General features: G+C 45.4%; 1 long non-coding RNA gene across 3 annotated transcripts; it reads left to right on the top strand.

Moving 5' to 3' along the window:
- Window positions 1–226: 226 nt before the first annotated feature.
- Window positions 227–20,140, top strand: LOC121497416. Of its 3 annotated transcripts, XR_005989463.1 has the most exons (5): window positions 227–304; window positions 8,859–8,995; window positions 15,927–15,981; window positions 16,439–16,506; window positions 18,154–20,140. It is a non-coding gene; the product is annotated as an uncharacterized LOC121497416 (long non-coding RNA). The 3 variants fall into 3 exon arrangements; XR_005989478.1 differs by lacking the exon at window positions 18,154–20,140 and having other exon boundaries at window positions 16,439–17,943; XR_005989460.1 differs by lacking the exon at window positions 18,154–20,140 and having other exon boundaries at window positions 15,927–17,943.
- The last annotated feature ends 739 nt before the right edge of the window (window positions 20,141–20,879 follow it).

The raw sequence follows: 20,879 nt of genomic DNA, 5'->3' as shown, positions 1-20,879 counted from the left end.
GATGACGACCCACCCCACCCCACTAAAGGGGCAGGGTTTTATTGCCAAGGTAATTGGTTTAGGCTAGTGGTTTGTTTCTGAACCAATCAATGCAAGACATTTCTCTGGACAGGGGGATTGGTTTTGAAAGGAGCATGTGACCCGGTTGGGCCAATGAAAAATGAGATGTTTCTGGGAGAAAAAAGAAAAAGCCAAAGCATCTTTGCTTTTAAAAGTGAACCTCGGTAAAAGCTTTCCTCTCTTTGGAAAACCCTGGTGTCTAGGAGAGCGGTGCCGTAATGCGGGAGGCCAACCTGAAAATGAGGTCAGTACACAGAGGGGAGGTGGCCCGGGAGCCACTGAATGAATCCAACCCTGAAGCTGCCTGACCTCTGAACTTCTACATACGTGAGCCAAAAAAAGTTGCTCATTGCACTGGAGCCTAGTTCTCTGGAAGGTGCAGTGTAGCCAGGCCTAACTGCTACAGGAACTTTATCTTCAACTTTGTATCCGCTGCAAAGGATCTCACTAAAGGCTTGTTGGGTTGGATAAACCCACAATTCTAGTATGGTTCCCTCTGGCTCTCTAGATCTTGTCAGCAGAGCAGTTTTCCCCATACAAGTCCCAGGCAGTCCCCTTCCTCATCTGAGCTTTTAGTTTGAATAGCTGATTTATAAATTTTTATTTGTTAGAGGGGTGAGGGAAGGGGCAGAGGGAGAAGAAGAGAGTCTCAGGCAGATTGCATGCTGGGCCAGGAGCCCCTCCTGGGGCTGATCTCAGGACCCTGAGATCATGACCTGAGCCCAAACCAAGAGTTGGGCGCTTAATCCACTGAGCCACCCAAGTGCCCCAAATAGCGTATTTTCTAAAGCTGAAACAGAGCTTCCTGAAGTGACAAGAGTGTTCTTGTGTTTCCAGTCCTGAGCTCTCTTGAAATTCCTTGATGAACACTGGCAAATCTGAACTCATTGACTCTCCTTTTCTAGACTTCGGTCTGGCACATTTTAGATTGCAATTGTAGTTATTTCAATATACTTTTCATGAAATTTTAAGCTTATTGCTTTCCGGTGCTAACTCTGGACTCACCATAACGTGCTGTGGTGACTTGATTCACAAAACTGATTGAAGCTTTCTCAGTTTTTAGGCATTTACGTTGCCAAAGAAACGACAAGCCTCATCCAAAAAAAAAAAAAAAAGTCTCTAAGTCTTTAAGGCATAAAGAACCCTTGGCCTTGGCCCCAACATCTGCACCAGCAGGAAGCCAGCTGTCAAATCTGCATGGTTCCAAAGAGGGCTTAATCCAGATCTCAGGGGCAGCCTGGGTGGCTCAGCGGTTTGGCACCTTTAGCCCAGGATGTGATCCTGGAGACCCAGGATCGAGTCCCACATTGGGCTCCCTGTATGGAGCCTGTTTCTCCCTCTGCCTGTGTCCTGCCTCTCTCTCTCTCTGTTTCTCATGAATAAATAAAATCTTAAAAAATAATAAATAAATAAATAAATAAATAATCCAGATCTCACTTCAAATGTTGCAAGAGAGAAAAATAGAAGAATAACTTCCAAGAAAGTAAAGCCATCAGCCACGAAGGACAACAGACATACATCTTCTATACTCTTTACCACTTCCTACCAGTTTGGGATTAAACATGCCATTGCATGTAGCTATATCATTCATTTTCATCGCTAAATAGTATTCCATTGTAAGAATACAGCATAATTTAGCCATTCTATCATTCCTAGATATTTAGATTGTTTCTGTTGTTTGCTGTCATGGCATGACCATTCTTTGACATGTCTTGGTAGTACACACGTGGACAGATTTCTCTAGGGAATATTCTTAGGAGTGCAATGAACACATCATTGTGTACTCAATAATTGCATGCATTGCCAAACTCCCTCATGGTGATTATACCAATTATAGTCTATCCTGCAGTATTTGGGTTCCTTTATTTCATACCCATGTCTACATGTGCTATTTTTGGGTATTCTAATGTTGCCTAACTGGTGGAGGTACGATGTTGTTGTTGGGGTTTAATTCACATTTCCCAATTACTAATGAGGCTGAATATCTTTTCTTTTTTTTTTTTTAAGATTTATTTATTTATTTATTTATTTATTTATGATAGACATAGAGAGAGAGAGAGAGAGAGAGAGAGGCAGAGACACAGGAGGAGGGAGAAGCAGGCTCCATGCCAGGAGCCTGACGTGGGACTTGATCCCGAGATTCCAAGATCGCGCCCTGGACCAAAGGCAGGCGCTAAACCGCTGAGCCACCCAGGGATCCCTCTGAATATCTTTTCATATCATTTATTGGCCATTTGGATTTTCCCTTTTGTGCCTATTGGGTAGAGCTGTTGGGTTGCCTATCTCTTTCATATTAATTTTGAGGAATTCCTTGATGTAACTAATCATTACATAATGTTGCAAATATTTTCTCCCACGTGGGGCTCATCTTTTCACTCACTATTTGGTCTCCTGATGATCAGAAGTATTTAATTTTAATGTAAGCTCTTTTTCTTTTTTTTGTATTCCTCAGTCTTTATCTCTCTACCTACATGGTTCATATTCAGAAGCTCTGAGAGATGATCTAAATTAGTTGACCAAGCACAATATAGCACAATGTGACTGGATGATACCCTAATGCAAAACCATTTCCTAGGTTCTAGACAGCCTATATATGTGTCTGTGTTAGGATCAGTGCCAATCTCTAAGGTTAGAGAGTACCATTTAAAACAATAAATGGGAGGCACCTGGCTGGGTCCGTTGGAAGAACATGCAACTCTTGACCTTGGGGTTGTGAGTTCCAGCCCCACGTTGGGTGCTGAGGTTACTTAAACTTAAAAAAAATACAACAATAAATGATGGGGGCAGGTGGAAATTACACAAAGAATAAGATATTTAAGTCAAGAAATATTACTTACTGACAATAAAGCTCTTAATAATCCATACCCAGAGATGAAGAAAATAAACAGAAAGCTTCTTAGAAATTATGTCATTCGGGGATCCCTGGGTGGCGCAGGGGTTTGGCGCCTGCCTTTGGCCCAGGGCGCGATCCTGGAGTCCCGGGATAGAGTCCCACGTCAGGCTCCTGGCATGGAGCCTGCTTCTCCCTCCTCCTGTGTCTCTGCCTCTCTCTCTCTTTCTCTATGTCTATCATAAATAAATCTTTAAATAAATAAATAAATAAATAAATAAATAAATAAATAAATAAAAAGAAATTGTCATTATGTGGGATTTTGCAACTCAAATATCTGGTAATTAAATACTTAACAACCTAAAAATGTGATTTGTAGATGGCTTGTCGTTTCTTTGGCAACGTAAATGCCTAAAAACTGAGAAAGCTTCAATCAGTTTTGTGAATCAAGTGACCACTCCCAAAATTCTTTTCTGAACATAGTTCTTTTTTTTTTTTTTTTTCTGAACATAGTTCTTAAAGCTGCTTTATTTCTTTGCTTCCTTCATCAATCAGTAACTCTCCCTCTCATTTTATTGGTGTCTGTCTAGAATCCATCTGAAATGATAGGTTTCCGGGCAACTCCATAGAGTCTCATCTTTGCCACAGGCCTGGCTCTTGGTTTGGCTGAGAAGTTTTAATCGACCTTTGGAAAATGCTCTGGACAATAATAGTTTTATCTCCTCCTGTTTTGGGTAGAGAAGCAATTGACTTTTCTAACTCTGTAAAGATCCGTATTTCTGGATACTAGGCAATCGGACCAAGTCTTGCCAGCACTGTGTTGTAACGTCTTACTAAAAGCAAGAAGGAACATTCAGTATACACTAAGCATGTGGTTTTATGCAACTACTTCCTCTAGAGTTAGGGGCTTAGGCAACTGATCGGCCCTTCAGATAATTGCAGGTGACAATCTTGCCAAATGTTTTTGCCTCTGCATGACAAGGACACTGGCTTTCTAGTAAATAATATCAATTTTCTTATCTCCCAGCTGCTAAGCCAATGCCACATATTTTGGGTTTTTATAACAACAATACCATACATTTGGTACCAATTTCTATTTTTGTGAGGGTAGGGTTAGGTTGCTCTAACAGAGACCCATCAATAATCCCTCACCTTAAGGAAGACAGAGGTTTAGTTCTTTCTCAGGTAACAGTCCAAGATGAGTGTTCCGGGCAATGGGGGACTCTGCTGCACCTGACATTTAGGCATCCAAGCATCTTCCATCTTATTGCTCCTCCGTCTCCTAGACCTTGACACTGTCGGCGCGGTCAAGGTTAAGTCATGACCTTACTTGGATCCCAGTGTGTGGAAAGACGGGAAAGAATGAGGAGGCAGCATACCCTGGTCTTAAGGAACAGACCTGAAAGTGGCACACAGCACTAACATCAAGGAAGGCCGGGAGATGTGACAAGGATAAAGAAAAGAGCAGATTCCGGTGTTCAGTTGGAGTTATATTATTCCCAAATTTCCATCTCAAGGCATCAAGTCACTTTTCAGCTCTGAGAATAGAGACTACTATTCAATATCAACATATCAATATCAATAGATATCATAAAAACAGAGCCACGTAGAAGATCAGAAATACAAAAGGAAGTTCTCCTCTCGTGGACATATTAGCTGAAAAGCTGAACAGTGTCACAAGCATCTTGCTGAAACAGCAGGGCTAAATAAATAAATAAATAAATAAACAGCAGGGCATTGAGATTTTAAATCACTTCCAGCAAGCCAGATGCGGTAAAAGGAAATTAACTGTACAGAGCTCAGTGTTGCTAATTGAAGATATCTAAAATTTCACAGGTAGGCTCTTAGGAAGATGTGTTCTAAGAAAGAAAGAAAGAAAGGGAGGGAGGCATCTGGATGGCTCAATGGTTGAGCATCTGCCTTTGGCTCAGGGTGTGATCCTGGGGATCTGGGATCAAGTCCCGTATCAGGCTCCCTGCAAGGAGCCTGCTTCTCCCTCTGCCTGTGTCTCTGCCTCTCTCTCTGTGCCTCTCATGAATAGATAAATAAAATCTTAAAAAAAAGAGAGAGAGAAAGAAAGGAAGGGAGAAAGGAAGAAAGAAAGAGAGTGCCTACAACGGTGCCTGGCATAAAGTAGGCACTTTCCCTACTTAAATATCAATTTCCCTTGCTTCTATTATGTTTATTGCTCTCCAGAGGCTGTCCTGGCTCACCTAAAAGAAGGTGGTGTGATCCCAAATGGCTGGGGGGCAAAGGTGAGGTGCACACAGCCCCACCTCCCCTCCCACCCCGGGGGGGGGGGGAGTTCACCCACTGCTCTGTGTGCAGCCACTGCCTCGTTGGCAGGGAGAGAGGTGATCTCCCAGTGGCCACTCAGGTTCATGTTTGTTCTGTTCAGGCCCCTTGGAAGGCTCAGGAACGTGGTGTGATAGATTTTTCCGAGTTCAATCAGGACAATTAAATAGATGTCTCTATTTCTGGATGTTTTGAGTAAATTCCTGTCTGGGTTGCCTAAACCAAAGGTCATTCGTGTTGAATCCAAAGCCCTGTATTGAACTTTGTCCACTGTCAGGAGAGGACTGGCCACCAGGAGAGGAGGGAAAAGGAGACGACAGGAAAGAAATCACCATCTGAGCTCATTGTGAAGGAATAAGCACCAGAATCCTTATTTTGAGCTCTGTAAAACAAACACAAAACATGCACCCCCCCCCCCAACCCCCCAGGAGTCGACACCAATTGTTTGTAAAGCCTTGTGTTGAGGATGAGAAAGAGAGATGGAGGAAGGCCTTGCTTCACAGTCCTTCTGGTGGACAAGGACAAAAGAAGAAAAAATAATTGTCCTAAAAGGAACAATATTAGTGAAGTGAAACAGCATAGTCAGTGTGTCAGCATGAAGAGACCATGAGTGAAATGAGTCTAGAAAGCAAATGATTGGTGTATTCACTCAAGCATTTACTCCACAAGCACTTATGAAGCACCAGCCATTTGCCGTCCACAGTGACAGGCACTAGTGACACAAAAACAGATAGGACACAGACCCTGCCCCTGTAGCTAGAACAGGGGCACAGGCAGGGGACAGGCAGCTTGGCCAATGGAGCAGGAATGTGTCACCAGAGCTGTCACTGACATCAGTATAAGGTTCAGGTGTTTCCAAAGAGCTGGGGAGTCTGTGGGCAGAGCCAAGAAGAGGCTTTCCAGAAGGGGTAGCAAGGGTGAAAGCAGCGTGCAGGGAGCAGGCCCAGGGTCTGAAGGACCAGGGTAGCCACTAGGGCCTCAGAAACCCAAGTTCCCGAAGCTTCTGTTACTAGGGCAGGCCATTAGAACCCGGAGAGCAGCAGCTTTAGAGCAGAGGTGCCTGTTCTGGGGACAGTGTGATGATGGGGAACGATTAGCCTGTATGAACCAGTTGAACTGCTGCTGGGGAGCACCCTGCCCTCATCAGGGCAGCTGGTCATCGGACAGATGATCCCGAATCAGCACGGAAACCACCTTGATGAAGGAGAGAGCAGGCTGTCCCACCAAACCTCCTTTGAGGAAGTGTTACCCTAAAACTGCCACTCTGGGGCAGATGGAAAGGAACTGGGAGCTCCTCATGGATGACCCTAAGTTGGAAGCCTGGCTCCTTAGTTTACGGATGGACAAGACACTTGTATTCATTAATAACTGATTGGTGGCAAATAATAGACATTCAAGCTAGCCTAAGTGAGAAAGGGTTAATTTGACATAAAGATATAGGACTGTCCCTTAATACTGGAGGGCAGGGAAGGCATCCAGGTCCCAGGAAAGAATAGGACCAGGGAAGTGGGTGCTACTCACCAGGAACCATGCGGTGCACTCTGTCTCTTTCTCTCTGATTTCTCTATCTGTCCCTCCTGTTCTCTGTCTCAGCATAACAGAATATGACCAACACCCCCACCCCCGCCCCTCCATGGTGTCCTTGTTTCTATTTCACAGTTCCCAGTTGATGGAAAGTTTGGATCTCTCTTTGGACTCAGTTCCAGAGGCCCGAGGCAGGACTCATCCTGAGTTGAGGACAGGAGAGCAGGGTTCACACTGGACACATGGCAGCCCAGGCACAGAGTAGTTACAAGGTTCCTGGGAGTTAGGCAGGCGCCTCAGAGGAGGCCAGCCACTGCCCCTCATATCTCTGGGCCCTGGTCCCTGAAAATCATATCATCGCTTTACCTGGTTGTGGAGTAGATGTGACAAGTAAATATATGTGAAGCGACTACCATATAGTAGGTCCTTAGGAAATGGAGGTGGTTGTGATGATATTAGGCAGTAAAGGTGGAATGTGATCTATTATTAGGAAAGCCCAATCTAGGGCCCAGGCCCGCAGCCTTCTTTCCTCCACCAAAGCTGATCACATTAACATAAAGATATGGGACAAGGTCGCTCTTCCTTGGTCTCTCTCCTTCCCATCCTCTCATTTCCCACCCCCTTAGTTACAACTTAAAGCGCCCCCCACCCCAAGCTGTCTTTGCTGTTACAAATCAGTCATTTACATTCGGGGCCCCTGCCACCCCCACAGGTAGTCCTCTGTAATGCTTTATTTAGGAATAGTAGGTCTCTACCGTGATTATATGTCTTTCCTCTTTATTGAACTTTAAGCCTGTGGTCTGATAGACCACGTCTTCATACCCTGGACATCGCTGTGCATCTGGTGCTTGCTTGATGATATTTGTTGACTTACTATGTTTTCACAGCAAGGCCAGTATCCATTTATAGACTCATTAGAGGAATCTCAAGAACTCATTTATTTTGGGCCACTGCCTTGAGCCAGGATAAGGCTGCAGCTTCCTAAATAACTGGTCATGTGTTTTCTTTCCATTCCCATGTAAGCCTCCATGTCATGTAGCCTGAGATTTGGAAAGGGTTTGGTAGGGATCCGGGGTCAGACAGCTCCCCACAGCAGGATTCCTCCCCGTAGGAACCCTGAGACATGGCATCTGGTCGCTACAGGGAGCTTGTTGTCTTCCAAGGAAGCTCAGGCCAGCTTTTTTCTTTTACAACCTAGAAAGTTCTTTGCATGAAGAATTTCACATCTGCCTCAGATTCAATGTTCTTACGTCTGTAGGACCAGAACTAATGCCTCTTCCCTGTGGCGGCTCTCCTTGCATTTTCAACGAGGGCCCAGTTCAACGTATCAGGACCCCCCTAAGCCTCTTCTTTTCAACCCAAGTATCCTTAAATCCTTCTCCACAAGAAACAGTTTGTAGATCCTTTGTCTCCCCTTGCACAACTTGATGTGTTGTGTTTCCCTTTGTGAATCTTTCTGAGAGTTGAGAACCCAGCACAAAATGTAACACTCTAGTGTGGTCTGATTACAGAGGGGAGTAGGATTAGGACCTTTGTTCAAGATCTATCTGCTGTGATTTTATTTTTTAATCTAGCTGCTGTGATTTTATTAATGACAGAACAGTAATTTTATTAATGTAGATTTGAGCTATTGTCTTTCTTTTTTTCCTCCTCCTCCTCCTCCTCCTTCCTTTTTTGATTGAACTACCACAATTTTGACTCATTATTAGCTTTTAAATCTTCATATTTTTTTAAAATATGGAAATTACTCTTTTAAATAAATGTAACCTACATTATTATGGAAACTTCAAGCAGGAAAAAGCAAAATATGAAAGGATAAATAAGAGAATAACAACCATACTGTAACCCTTCCTCTTAAAAATAACTATTGATTACATTTTGGTATGTACTCTTCCAGACATCAGTTTCTATGCATGCACACGCACATGTGTGTACACACGTATACACTTTGACAAACATGGGGTTAAACCTCTGTGGTAGATTAAAGACGGCTGCTAATTCTTACAGCTCCTTTAGTTGATGGGTGGTATCTATTTCCTGTGTCTGGGCTGGGCCTGAATCTGTTTTTAACCAGTAGAACGTAGACGGGGTGATCCTGGGTAACTGCCAAAGTGGGCCTTAGATCTTAGCTTCTGCCTTCATCTCTTAGAAGACTCTTCCTGGAGCCCAGCCATCATGTGCAGAAGCCTAACCAGCCACATGCAGAGGCCCACGTGCAAAATTGAAGCCTGTGCCTGAAAACGCCACAGAGCTCCCAGATGGCAACCAGGATCAGCTATCAACTATGTGAGTGAGGCCCTTTTGGACTTTCCAAATTATCCCAGAGCCCCAGTCAGTACCAAGTGATACAGAATGATCCACTAAGTGAGGAGTAATTGTCATTTGCAACCACTAGGTTTTGGGGTAGTTTTTTACAACAGCAGTAGATAACTCAAACAGTTACACATAATGACAGCAGATGTTTTTTACGGTATTTTCTATGTGCTAGGCCTGGTTATAAATCCTTTATACGTGTTTACTCGTGTAATCCTCACAATAACCCTATGAGGCAAGCACTATAATTATCTACTACTGTTCTCATTTTATAGAGGAGGAAACTGAGACACAGGGAAATAAGTCTTGCTCAGGGCCACACAGCGAGTAAGCGATAGGGCTGGGCTTTGAGCCCATGTGGTCCATTAGGACTGTGCTCTAATCCACCATACCCCACTGCCTCCCTGCTGCTTCCCTCAGTTTAGATATTATGAGCAACTTTCAACGTCAATAAATATCAATCTACAAAATCATACTTAAGGGCCACATGTTGAAATCTGTTGAAAGCTCAATTCGATCATCCAGAGTATTAGCGATCTCTTGGAGTTGTGGGAGTCTCTTCATTGGATGTATATCCTACTAAAGTCTTCAAGTTGATAGAATTTGTTGAATAGATCGGAGTTTAGGAGTGAGCTCTCTTGAGCCCAGGCGAGATGTCCTTCGAGGATAACGTCGTTTAACAATACTCGTTAAGTACGGATTATTCACCAATGTTTTATTATCTCAGCTACTGGTTTCCAAGCACAGGCTGGGAGATGTGCTACCTAAAATCGTGTGGGCTTTTGTTAAAATACAGATTCTCAGGCTTTGCCCCAGACCTTCCAGTAAGAGACTCTCTGAGAATGGGGTTCAGGAATCTGTCTTCTAAGAGCCCTTCACACATGATTCTGATGACAGCAAGATTTGGGAGCCATTGATCTAACCTCCCTTTCTCCTCCTTATCCATATCAAATCCTATCCCAATTCCCCATGTACACTGTGGGAACACTCTGATTATCACTGTGAGAGATGTCCTGGCTCTGCTCTTAACCAACTATGATTTCATATCTGGACTTTTCTTTACCTGTAGAATGAGGAGGCTAGGTTAATTATTTAGTGGCTGCTGTGGTATGCCCACACATCCCTTCTTCAGGACTGAGTCACTGATTCACTCAGCTCTTGGGAGTATTAGCTGGCAGTTCACAGGGGACCTAAGGCCACATCTCCAGAAGAGTAGTCTGTATCTGATGACTGGTTGGTGAGGAAATATGAAGACCCAGTCCCCCAGCCTCAGGGTGAGCCAATTCTAAAGAGACAGCCTCTGGGGTGAACCTGAGATTTGGGTTGCATCTGCGTCATGGTTTAGTTCCTCCCTCTGCCTGTTTCTACTCCATGCATTTGCCCGATCTCCATCTCCGTCTGTTTCCTAAGGAGCCAGTCGTCACACTGAGCTTTTGTTCCTGATTGGGAATGAATTGATAGCAAAGGCTCTTTTTCTCATCCCTTTTCAAACATCCTGGGTGATCTGTTCCAGAGCATTCTCCTCTTCATCCTCCACCCATTCATTCTCCATTCACTGGACAAAACTGGACAAACTTTTATTGTGCTCCTACTGTGTGCCAGATCCAGAGCTCAGCCTGGGTATTCAGAGACTTGGCCGTGTCTCCAACCGTGGCAAGAGAGCAAACACTTAGGACCTGAATGGCTCTTCTGTCTCTTTGTTGTTTGTGAGGCTGTGTTGTTTCCCAGACTGTGGGCCTAGCCCATCTTCTCGCTCTGAACACGACCCAGAGGGCCTTTTTATTGCCCTGGTCATGGTTGGCAAACCCTTTTCCCCTTTGTAGGGGCTTTAACCTTCCTGACACCATTCTGTTTCTGTCTCTCTTTGTATTCCCTTCTTATCCTCTGAGGTCCTCCTTCCAGCTCTGGCAAGGGTCAACATAAATGTTTCGTTCCTTTAAGACTCTCATATCTATTTCATGGTTACTGGGTGTGGGGTACTGGAAAATCTGAGGGGGGAGGATCTTAAGGTCTTCCAGAAGGGCTAGTGCAGATGTAAGGGATCGGAGTTTAAACAGTCATCCAGTAATCCATCTAGGACCTACCTATATCAGACAAAACTGGAATAAATCAGCCACATTTGCTGCTGCCACTCCTCTCTCACCACCTCCAGCCCTATCTCCCCACTCCTCTTCATGGATTGACAGCTTGCCTGCTCTCTGTGCTGCATGCTTCTTTCCCCTCCCTGTGCTGTCAATCATTTTTATTTTTCACTTGAATGAGACTGAGTCGGAATGCATCTTTTCAAGGGTTCATCACATTTTAAGCTTGTTCTCATACCATATTGCAACATAAAAGGCTTTGTCCAGTGGACAGGGACAAGGCATCAACAGACATTAAGAAAATAGCTCTTTCCAGCCCTTTGCAATCACATCCCGTCCAAGGTCTCTTCACTGAACAGATATAACAATCTAGTATAAGAACAGAAGGAACCCAAACCCAACACTCTGATTTTATAGATGAGGGAACCAAGAAACAGTGAGGTTGAGCAGCTTCCCAAAGGTCACACAGCCCTAATTGCCAGAGCAGGAAAAAAAAGAGTCCATGGATGGTACATTTTGGGAAGACTTTGCCTGTCGGAGGTACTCCTAAGATTTCTAGATACTACCTAAGAGTATTACTTTGATTGAGTATATTCAGGAATGAACCTATTCTTACTAGTCTCTTTTATCTGTTGCTCCTCCATAGTGGATCAAGACCAAGCCCTAAGCACCCCCCCCCCCTTTTTAAAGATTTTATTTATTTATTCACGAGAGACACAGAGAGAAAGAGAGAGAGGCAGAGGCAGAGACACAGGCAGAGGGAGAAGCAGGCTCCATGCAGGGAGTCAATCCTGGGACTCCAGGATCACGCGCTGGACTGAAGGTGGCGCTAAACCGCTGAGCCACCAGGGGATCCCTAGGTATCCTTTTGGATGAGGGTCAAGAACAAAAGAATCTAGGTTCCAGTCCACCTGGTTCCAGCCCTTACAAGCTGTCTAACCTTAAAAATGCCATTTAACCACCATATCCTCTCCCAGCCTGGCCTTGCCCTGAGTATCAGACAAGACCAAGCGCATAAAATCTCTGAAAGATGGAGAGCATTTTGCCACATTGGGGAGCTTTTTTTTTTTTTTTTTTTTTTTCCTTATCCTGCATGTGTACTGAAATCCTTGATGGAACTTGAAATGAGGAGTGGGGGCGGGGGGGCCCTGGGGCTGGGACTTGGTGTCTGGGAACTTTTTAAAAAGCTCCATAAGTGTGGAAACCACTGACAAAGTATACAAGACAAATAGGACAGAAGAAACAAATGGCATAATTAGCCAAAAAGAAGTCTTAGATGATCTGATTAAGGTGGATAACTAAAGGACAACTTAAAGAACAATGAAGTTGTCTACCTTTCTCAGAGCGCCCAAAATCCTAATCTCAGACCACTCTCTTATTCCTAGAAAAGGTGTCTACTGGTATAATGACATTGCTTTTACCTTGAAGTATACATAGTCCCCCACCCCACACACACCAGGAATCATCTTAACCCACCTTCATGCTGAAGTCAGATTCTTTTTTTTTAAAGATTTTATGTATTTATTTATTTATTTATTTATTTATTTATTTATTTATTTATTCATGAGAGACATACAGAGAGAGGCAGAGACACAGGCAGTGGGAGAAGCAGACTCCTCACAGGGAGCCTGATGTGGGACTCGATCCCCAGACCCTGGGATCAGGCCCTGAGCCAAAGGCAAACGCTCAACCACTGAGCCAACAGACACCCCCGAAGTCAGATTCTAAGTAATGTCTTTGAGTGACCACCCTGGCCCTGGTCTGCTCTTTAAGGCCCAGGAAAACCATCTGGTTAGGCCCTGGAAAATGGATTCATAGTAGCCCAAATCTCCACGGGGCCATCTATAAGCCAAACTGCTGATGTGTTCCCTGGGGATATTCGGTCACTGTCCTCAGTCCCCTTTGTAAGTGATTGAACAGCTCTGAGCAAACTGTTCCATCACCAGGTCTCTGAGATGATCATTGTCACCTGATCATCACCTCCCCCTCCCACCCCCCAGAGTATGTCCTTCCCTGTAGCAGGTTCTCTTTGGAATACCAGGGGCCGGTGGTCAGAAACTTGCTGCAGTGGCTAGAACATTAAAGAACACGAGTCTGAGAAGAATGAATTTGGGGGAGCGCTTCATTCAGTCCCCGAGACGCCAAGGTAGACAGTTGTTACTTTTGGCTGCCCAGCACCTCTTCTCCCCTCTTCTGGGGATGGAGCTTCCTTCCTTGGGAGAACTCCTTTCTTCCTCTAGGTGCTGATCAAAGTAGCTTCACTTGTTTCTCCGGAGCCACAGGTGTAGACCTGTGACCTGGCTTAACCATAACATCCTACTTACTTGCCCATAACAATTGGAGGATTGGGGATTATCTAAGGACCAATAACAAATAATAATAATAACCAGGGATTTTAAAACATGAAGCTGGTGGGGAAACTATCTTTTCTTTCCGGTCAAATTGCTACATAACTGTGACTCCAAGAGCTGCCGAGAAGAAGGCGGAAGGATGAGGCCACCATCCAGCGATGAGGCCGTGAGAGAGAGAGGGAAAATGAAAGAAAGAGGATGTTTTTATGGGGTCAGGTTTTGTCTGATTGTTCTGGCATTATCTGGCACCTCTTTTTGATTCTTTGAGCTGCCCCAGGATTTTTCCCCAAAGCACCCCCCCTTTCTTTTTCTACCTAAGCCAGTTTGTTTTAGAATTTCTGTCACTTGCAACCCAGAGTCCCAATGAATAGAAATATTCTGACAGCATTCCTCTCTACCATATGCTTTTTCGAAACTTTAGAAATGTGAGGGTCTGTGAGTCTCAGAACTGAACTGTGTTCCTATCTCCTTGATCAGAGTGTGGGATTGTTGGGCGGTCACTTGGTGATGCTGGGAATTATGTCTCCGAGCACCCCCTGCCCTGGATGACTCTGGTTAGAGGGGCCAGAAGGGAAGTGGCCTGAGACGTGGAAGACAGCAGTGGAGCAGCCACCAATGTGCCCCGAAGGCCACTGTTGGCTGGAGCTGGTGAGGCACGCAGAGATCTAGCTGGGCTCCTGTGTGTCCCCACTCTTCCTTGCTCCTCTGGGACTGCCACCCCTGCTGACCAGAGGTGACCTCACGCCCACACTCAGACACTTTGCTCAAACTCACAGAGGCAGTGGCTGCAAAGAGCCAGCCACCATCCTTCCAAAGATTCTGCACGAGCCCTGGGTGGCCTCATTCATTGCACAGCTAGACCCGCCATGCTCTCTGTAAGCTCCACGTCATTCAGCCCCACCGGTGCAGGTTAGTGACTTCTGAGATCTTTCAACAACCCCCATCAGATATTCATTTTCCCAGCTCCTGACCCCATTGTGAAAGAGCTCATCTTATAATAAATCCACATTCCCTATTCCATAATACTCTTAGTAGTTCTGCTTCCAGAGTTTATTTCTGACTCATACAAGTGGTATTGGGTGGACCCAGACACAGAAGCTTCCTGCTTCCTTTCTTTGCTTCATGCTCACACCCAAGTCCTCCCATCTCTGTAATTCTCTTCCTCTCTGGTCACTACAGCTGCTTCATCTTTTCACGTCCCCTCCCTGGGTTCGTAGGAAGATCTGACTCTGTTCCTACTCACCTTATCGTTGTGCTAATTGTGATCTCAAGCCACTTTTCCCTCTGACCTCTGACTCACCTTCACACTATTTCCCGCTCCATTCCAATCACAAGACTGCAGGCAGCCTGGAGTTTGAACACACACAGGCATCCAGCTAAGGCAAATGCCTGGACGCCCTGCCCAGAGCCTCCCACCCCTGGGTTCCATGTAGGACATGTCATTAGAGGAGGAAATAGAGGACTTCGTGGGTACCGTGTGGTGCCTACAGTAGATGCCATATGGTATTTTTAAAATGGATTAACATAGTAAAAACTATTTGAGTTGAGGGAGCCTGGGTGCCTCAGTCAGTTGAGCATCTGCATTTGGCTCAGGTCATGATCGCAGGGTGCGGAGATGGAGCCCCATGTCTGGCTCCCGGCTGAGCTTCTCCCTCTCCCTCTGCCTGTAGCTCTCCCTGCTTGTGTTGTCGAGTGTGCATGCACACTGCCGTGCTCTTGCTCAAATATATAAATTAAATTATTTTTAAAAAACTGTTTGAGTTGATATTACCAAGGAATATTTTCAACTTCAACATGGCATGCTGGCCCCCTGTACAGTGCATGCATGGGTCTGAAATTTCCACTGGGGTGGGCTTGAGGTCTCTTCTAGCTTTATGATAATGGTTCAAAGGCCAGAGCTACTAATCCTGCACAGCCTCTGCTCACTATGCAACCTCTGTTGGGTCAGCAGGCCTCTCTGGGCTTTGGCAAGTCTACCTGGATCAATGAAGTAAACAGAAAAAAATTGAAAATCATGGTATTTTAGGTCTGGAAGCAACCTTGGGGGTTATCCCTAATTTGGGCAGCTGCTTCTTGCTTATTTCCATCCATTCCCCTGGCTTTGTCAACCCTTCCAGCCAGAGGCCTGTGGCCACGTAGCACTGTGCCATCACTGTAGGCAGAGGCTGGGGATGGTGCTTCATGACTCTGTTGGGACTTTGTCCAAGAGGTGGAACAAGTGTCCAGCAGCAGAAGTCTTTTTCATATAGAGTTAGGTATCCTAAGTTTTAAAAAGGATTCTGTTGCCCCGTTGACATGAGACATGAACAGCAAGTAGGTACTGGGAGACTTGGGAAATGGGAGAGGAAGACTAATTTATTACAGGCAAGAATGAGGCGAGCGGCTGCCCTCTCTGAGCGTCTGGTATCTGCTGTTGACACACAGTCTTCTCAACAGCTCCGTGAGCTAGGTCATGCTACCTCTGATTTACAGATGTGGGAACTGCGATCCAGCAGTCTCAAATCCTGTGCCTCAAGGGACGCAGCTGGTAAGTGGCAGATTCGGGATGCCAGGCACTTTGGAGTGACCTCACCCTCTGTTCTCTTGCCGTGCATAACCCAAGACCTGTCTCTCAGTCATGCTTGATGAAGGATGTTTTCGAGTTCTCTGATAAGAAGGGAATTGGAAGCCAATGCATTATGTCATTCCATCACATACAGCACGTCCTACATCATGTGTCATCTCATACCAGGGGTTGGTTGGGTATGATTAAGCAATGCAGTGGTCTTTCAGGCATGCAGATTTAGCTACTTTCCCCTCCTCCTTTTGTTGTCTACACACATTCCTCAGTGTATATCCTCTGGGTGGATACCTGCCGGGCCACTGAAATCAAGGTTGGTTTCTTAAGCAGGTGAGCAGTGCCCTTAAACTGAGGTTGGTTTGGCAAGAGTTGTTTGGATCTGCTACATATCATGCCTGTCCATTCTGTCCTCCTCTGTCCTCAGAACCTCCTGGAGTACCACGGGCAGAGCCCCAGCTGCAGCCCGGAGAGGAAAAGGACTTGTCCTAGTCGGTAGGCGTTAAGTCTGGTACCACAGGCCCAGTTTCCTGATTCTCGTTTACATGTTTCACAATGTTCCTTTTGTATAGGTGGGATGCATTTTTTTTTTTTTTTACCCAGGCCTAGTGCTGATTTCAAGAGCAGAGTTGGGAGGCTTTAGCCAGCCCCTCTTCTTCATCTCTATCAGCACCCCATCCCCGCCCCACCTCTTATTTTGTCATGAACAGCTGATGTTTCAGGTAAATTCTGTACAATCAAAGGAAGCTGGGGTCCCTAAGCCCACCCCTTCCCAACCAACAAGCGGCCTAAATCCTTCCTGTATAGAAATACCGGAGCCACTAGTTAGTCCATGTATCTGTCTCTTCTAGGAGACTGTCAGCTTTTTTCCCAAGGGCAGAAAATAGAACCCCCCTTTTCTCTGATGTCCCCAAAAGTATAATGTGGACTCTGCATAGCATAGTTACAATGAGTATTTGCTTCTGAGCCTGCTGCTGGAGGGGCCAACTATGCTCAGCCCCAGTTAAGGATGCTTGTCTATTTGGAAATCGGTATTCCTTGCATATCTTCACTAGGACCGGAGTTAAAGGGGTTAAAAGATAAAATGACTTAATTTTTTATGACTCATATCATGGATTCCATCCCTAGACTGTGGATTCCCTAAGTAAAGCCCACGTATCTGCACATAGTTGCTACTCAGTGTTTGCTAAATAAATGACTTAGAATCTGGATACGGGATCCTTATAGTACCTTATACGGTACCTAAGGGTAGCACACCTTACATGAAAAGGAGCCCAGACATCATCAGACTGTACTATCACAGAAGAGTGAGGTTATTTGATAGTTTTTGTTTTGTTTTGTTTTTGTTTTTTACCATTGGAGAGGTAAACAAATGGAATTTACAACCCAATGTAAGGTATGAAGGCAATCATGGGTCACCTCCATGCCTTTGGCTTTTCACATTTTAGTGACTTGAAGTCACTCTTATAAGAAAGGATAGCTCACATTTCAGAATTGCTGTAGACATACACTGGGTTGGTTATCTGCTCAGTTGCTCTTCTCTGGGTACAGTTCAACCTCCCTCAAACCCCTTCAAACACACATGCTCACCACACCCCTTGGGGGGTCCAGGGAGCCATGTTTATGCTATGACCTGCTCACGTTCACCCGGGAACTTGGAATTTGAAATACAGAGACACAAAGAAAAGAGCTTATCTAGGGAGGCAGGCCCATTAATGGCAGCCCCCCGGAGGGGAAGTCCACCCATGTACGAGTGCACACGTATGCACACACACTCTGACAGAGTAAGAGATAGAAAACCCCATAGTTCTCAGGAATAAATGCATAGAATCTGAAAGTGAGTTCATCTTTTCCCCCTGTTGCTTTCTGCACCTCCATTTCTAGTATAATAAGATACAATAAAGCTTGTATTTTATTTCATATTTTGAGCACTTCTAGAAGCCCATGGAAGGGAAGAATGTACTTACCTTTGTATTTCCCTCAGGCCTAACCAATCCCTGACGCTCCTCAGCACTCAATGAATGTTGATGTCGTTGAAATAATTTGATTGACTGTATTGACAAAAACAACAAATATTTACGTTTCGGGGGGTAAGCTTAAAACTCTACTCACATCCAATAACCTATCTGTCTTTGTGTTCAGATATTATGTTGTGATTTAAGAAGCAAGTATCTATTAAAGAAGTACCCATGCTCTAGCAAGAACAAGATGAAAGGAGAGATCCTTCTCTGCGCTCAGAACCTGCTGGCTCCAGAACCCCACAGGGGATACACAGGAAAGGATGCAGAGAGCAATTGGGGCCTGCCGTTCGTGGATATACCCCAAGCAGACCCTCTTCGGGGTCCAGGCTGACATTCTGAGCTTTCGAAACAGCTCTTTGGACACAGAGTTGAGAGGCTTTGGGAAGAGTTGAGAATGAGGTGGCAGTTAGGAATCTGAGCAGAAGGAGGTAGGTGTGGAGGAGGACAGCTCGCCCCTGAGGAGACAGTTGGTAGAGTCCTTTGGTGAGTGCCTACAGGCCAGTAGCCTCCTGTCTGAAGGGTTAGTTTGCTGCACCGGCCACCCAAAGTCAGTCATGAAGGATTGGGGATGGTCTTGGTGAGGTGGGGAAGGGTGCAGTGCCTTCAGGGTGTGGACACCCACCTCCCTGCACCCTATATCAGGTGTCCCTCGGCTAGTGCCCTTGTTCCTGCTCTCTGGGCGGCCTTGCTCTGGGAAAGAGCTGTGGAGTATTGACACACATGCGAATGTGGTTGCATCTGAAGATCTTGAACATTCAAATGCCTTCTCTGCTGGAAAACTTGGAAAGAGGTTGGGCAGAGGAGAGGGGAATGGACCCAGAGAGCTTAAAAAATGTCTTTGCAAACCCGTATTTGCTACACTAAATATGTACATGATGTAAGTGGGCCTTGCACTTTGGGGTGGGGGGGTTCCATTCAAGTTTTAGGATTTCAGTGATAAGAGAATACATACTTAAGTTCTTTTTTGCTGATCAATGTTCTTTTATGATATCTCTGCTCTTGTCTCTATCGTTGTCTTAGGAAAACTTCTTAAAAGTGTCATTTTTAGGGGCTTCTTGGGTGGCTCAGTCGGTGAAGCGTCTGCCATCAGCTCAGGTCATGATCTCCTGGGATCGAGCCCTGTGTCGGGCTCCCTGCTCAGCATGGAGTCTGCTTGAAGATTCTCCTCCTCGGCCCCACCCCTCACTCGTGCTTGCACATGCACACGCTTTCTCTAAAATGAATGAATGAATAAATCTTTTTTATGTATTTAAAATAAAATTTCATATTTCATTACATGTATTTCATCATTATATTTTTATAAGCTGTTCATTAGCCATTTGTAATTTTTATTTTGTGGATTCTCTGTATCCTCAACCCATTTTTCTGTTGGGTTGCTGTTATTTATTGTAATGATTTTCAAAAATCTTTATATATTAAGGGTAGTGCTCATTAGTCTATCCTGAATGTTGTAAATAGATTCTCTACAATTTGTTCTTTTTATCTTATAGTTTGGGTTTTGGTGTTTTTGTCCTTCAGAAGTTTTAGAATTTTCTGCAGTCAAAGGCACCATCCTTTGCAGCTCCTGCCCTTTCTGCTGTCAAAGCTATGCATAAAGATTCTTTTGCATGTGCCAGATGACCTGTCTGTGAAGGGAACTTTATTTTTCATGGATACAGCACAGCTGGGGGGTTTTCCAAAGTTGCTGACCAGAGGTAGCAATGGCTGGGTCAAGGTCATACCATGACCAGATGGTATTTCTGCTCTGCAGATTTTAGAAGCAGAAGTGGTGATGAAGTTTCCATTACCTGGAGACCCATGTTCATCCTACATAGAAAGAAAAGTAAATTGAACCGTGCTAAGCCCATTCTTTGCATCTTTATGCAAAGGCTGTGGAAGTAATTGGTTGTTTCTCTCCAGAACCCAGCAAATGGCCTGGGCTCACGACGGAGGGGAAATGCCCCCCAAGTGAGAACACTGGCCTGCTGACAGCATCCGAGCAAACTCTCCAGCAATAGCCTGGCATGGGCTCCCCTCCCACAGGGGTTGTTGATTGCTCAGGCTTTTACAATCCTCCAGCCGTGTTCCAAGGAGGTTTTGTGGTTTAAATCAATGTGCTTCTGGGAATAAGTGGCCTTATTATTTCTAGTTGCCATTATTTGCTGTGCTCTTATACCACCGTGACATAATATCCTTTGTGCAGCTGCACAATAACCGTCCTTTCAGGAATCTCTAAGAGCTTTCTAATTAAGACCCACAACCACATGACAGATGGAGAAACTGAAGCCCAGGGACAGGAATGTCAGCGCTTCACCTTGGTCACAGAGGTGCCAAGCCTAGGTCCTCCCGCTCCTCCTGGAGGAGCTGCAGGCCCCAGGCCACTCTGCTCATGTAGGAGACTGAGGCAGAGCCCGCACCACCGTTGGGCAGCCGTGGGCACCTCCAGGACAGCGTAGGGCCCCTGGGCCACTGAGCTATTGAGCTGAGGACTGAGAACTAGAAGTGCTCCTGGCTGGGCAAAAGCCCTTGAGTTTCAATCTGTTCTCCGTGGCGAGGTCAGTTGAATTCCTAAGTAAGTAAACTTGATGGACTGCCTTCTGTGTGCCGGGCAGCAGGAATGCAGGGAAGAACCTGCAGACCCCCTTCGGGATGTTCAAACGCCAGACAGAAGAGACAGGTATGTAAGTGGGGGGCTGTAGGAAGCTGAGTGTTTTAATAGAGGGTAGACCAGAAGGCTAGGGTGGCACCCAGCTCTGTAGGGCTTTCAGGGAAAGCTTTTTTGGAGAGGAAGAGTTTGCACCTGGATGAATCTTTAGACAGGACTGAGGAGCCGCCTGGAGGCAGAGCTATGGGGAGGAGAGCGTGGCG

The sequence above is a fragment of the Vulpes lagopus genome, chromosome 1 (assembly GCF_018345385.1).
Source record: "Vulpes lagopus strain Blue_001 chromosome 1, ASM1834538v1, whole genome shotgun sequence".
NCBI classification, from domain to species: Eukaryota; Metazoa; Chordata; class Mammalia; order Carnivora; family Canidae; genus Vulpes; species Vulpes lagopus.
Note: the sequence above shows the minus strand (reverse complement) of the source record. Positions and strands in the feature narration are given on the sequence as shown.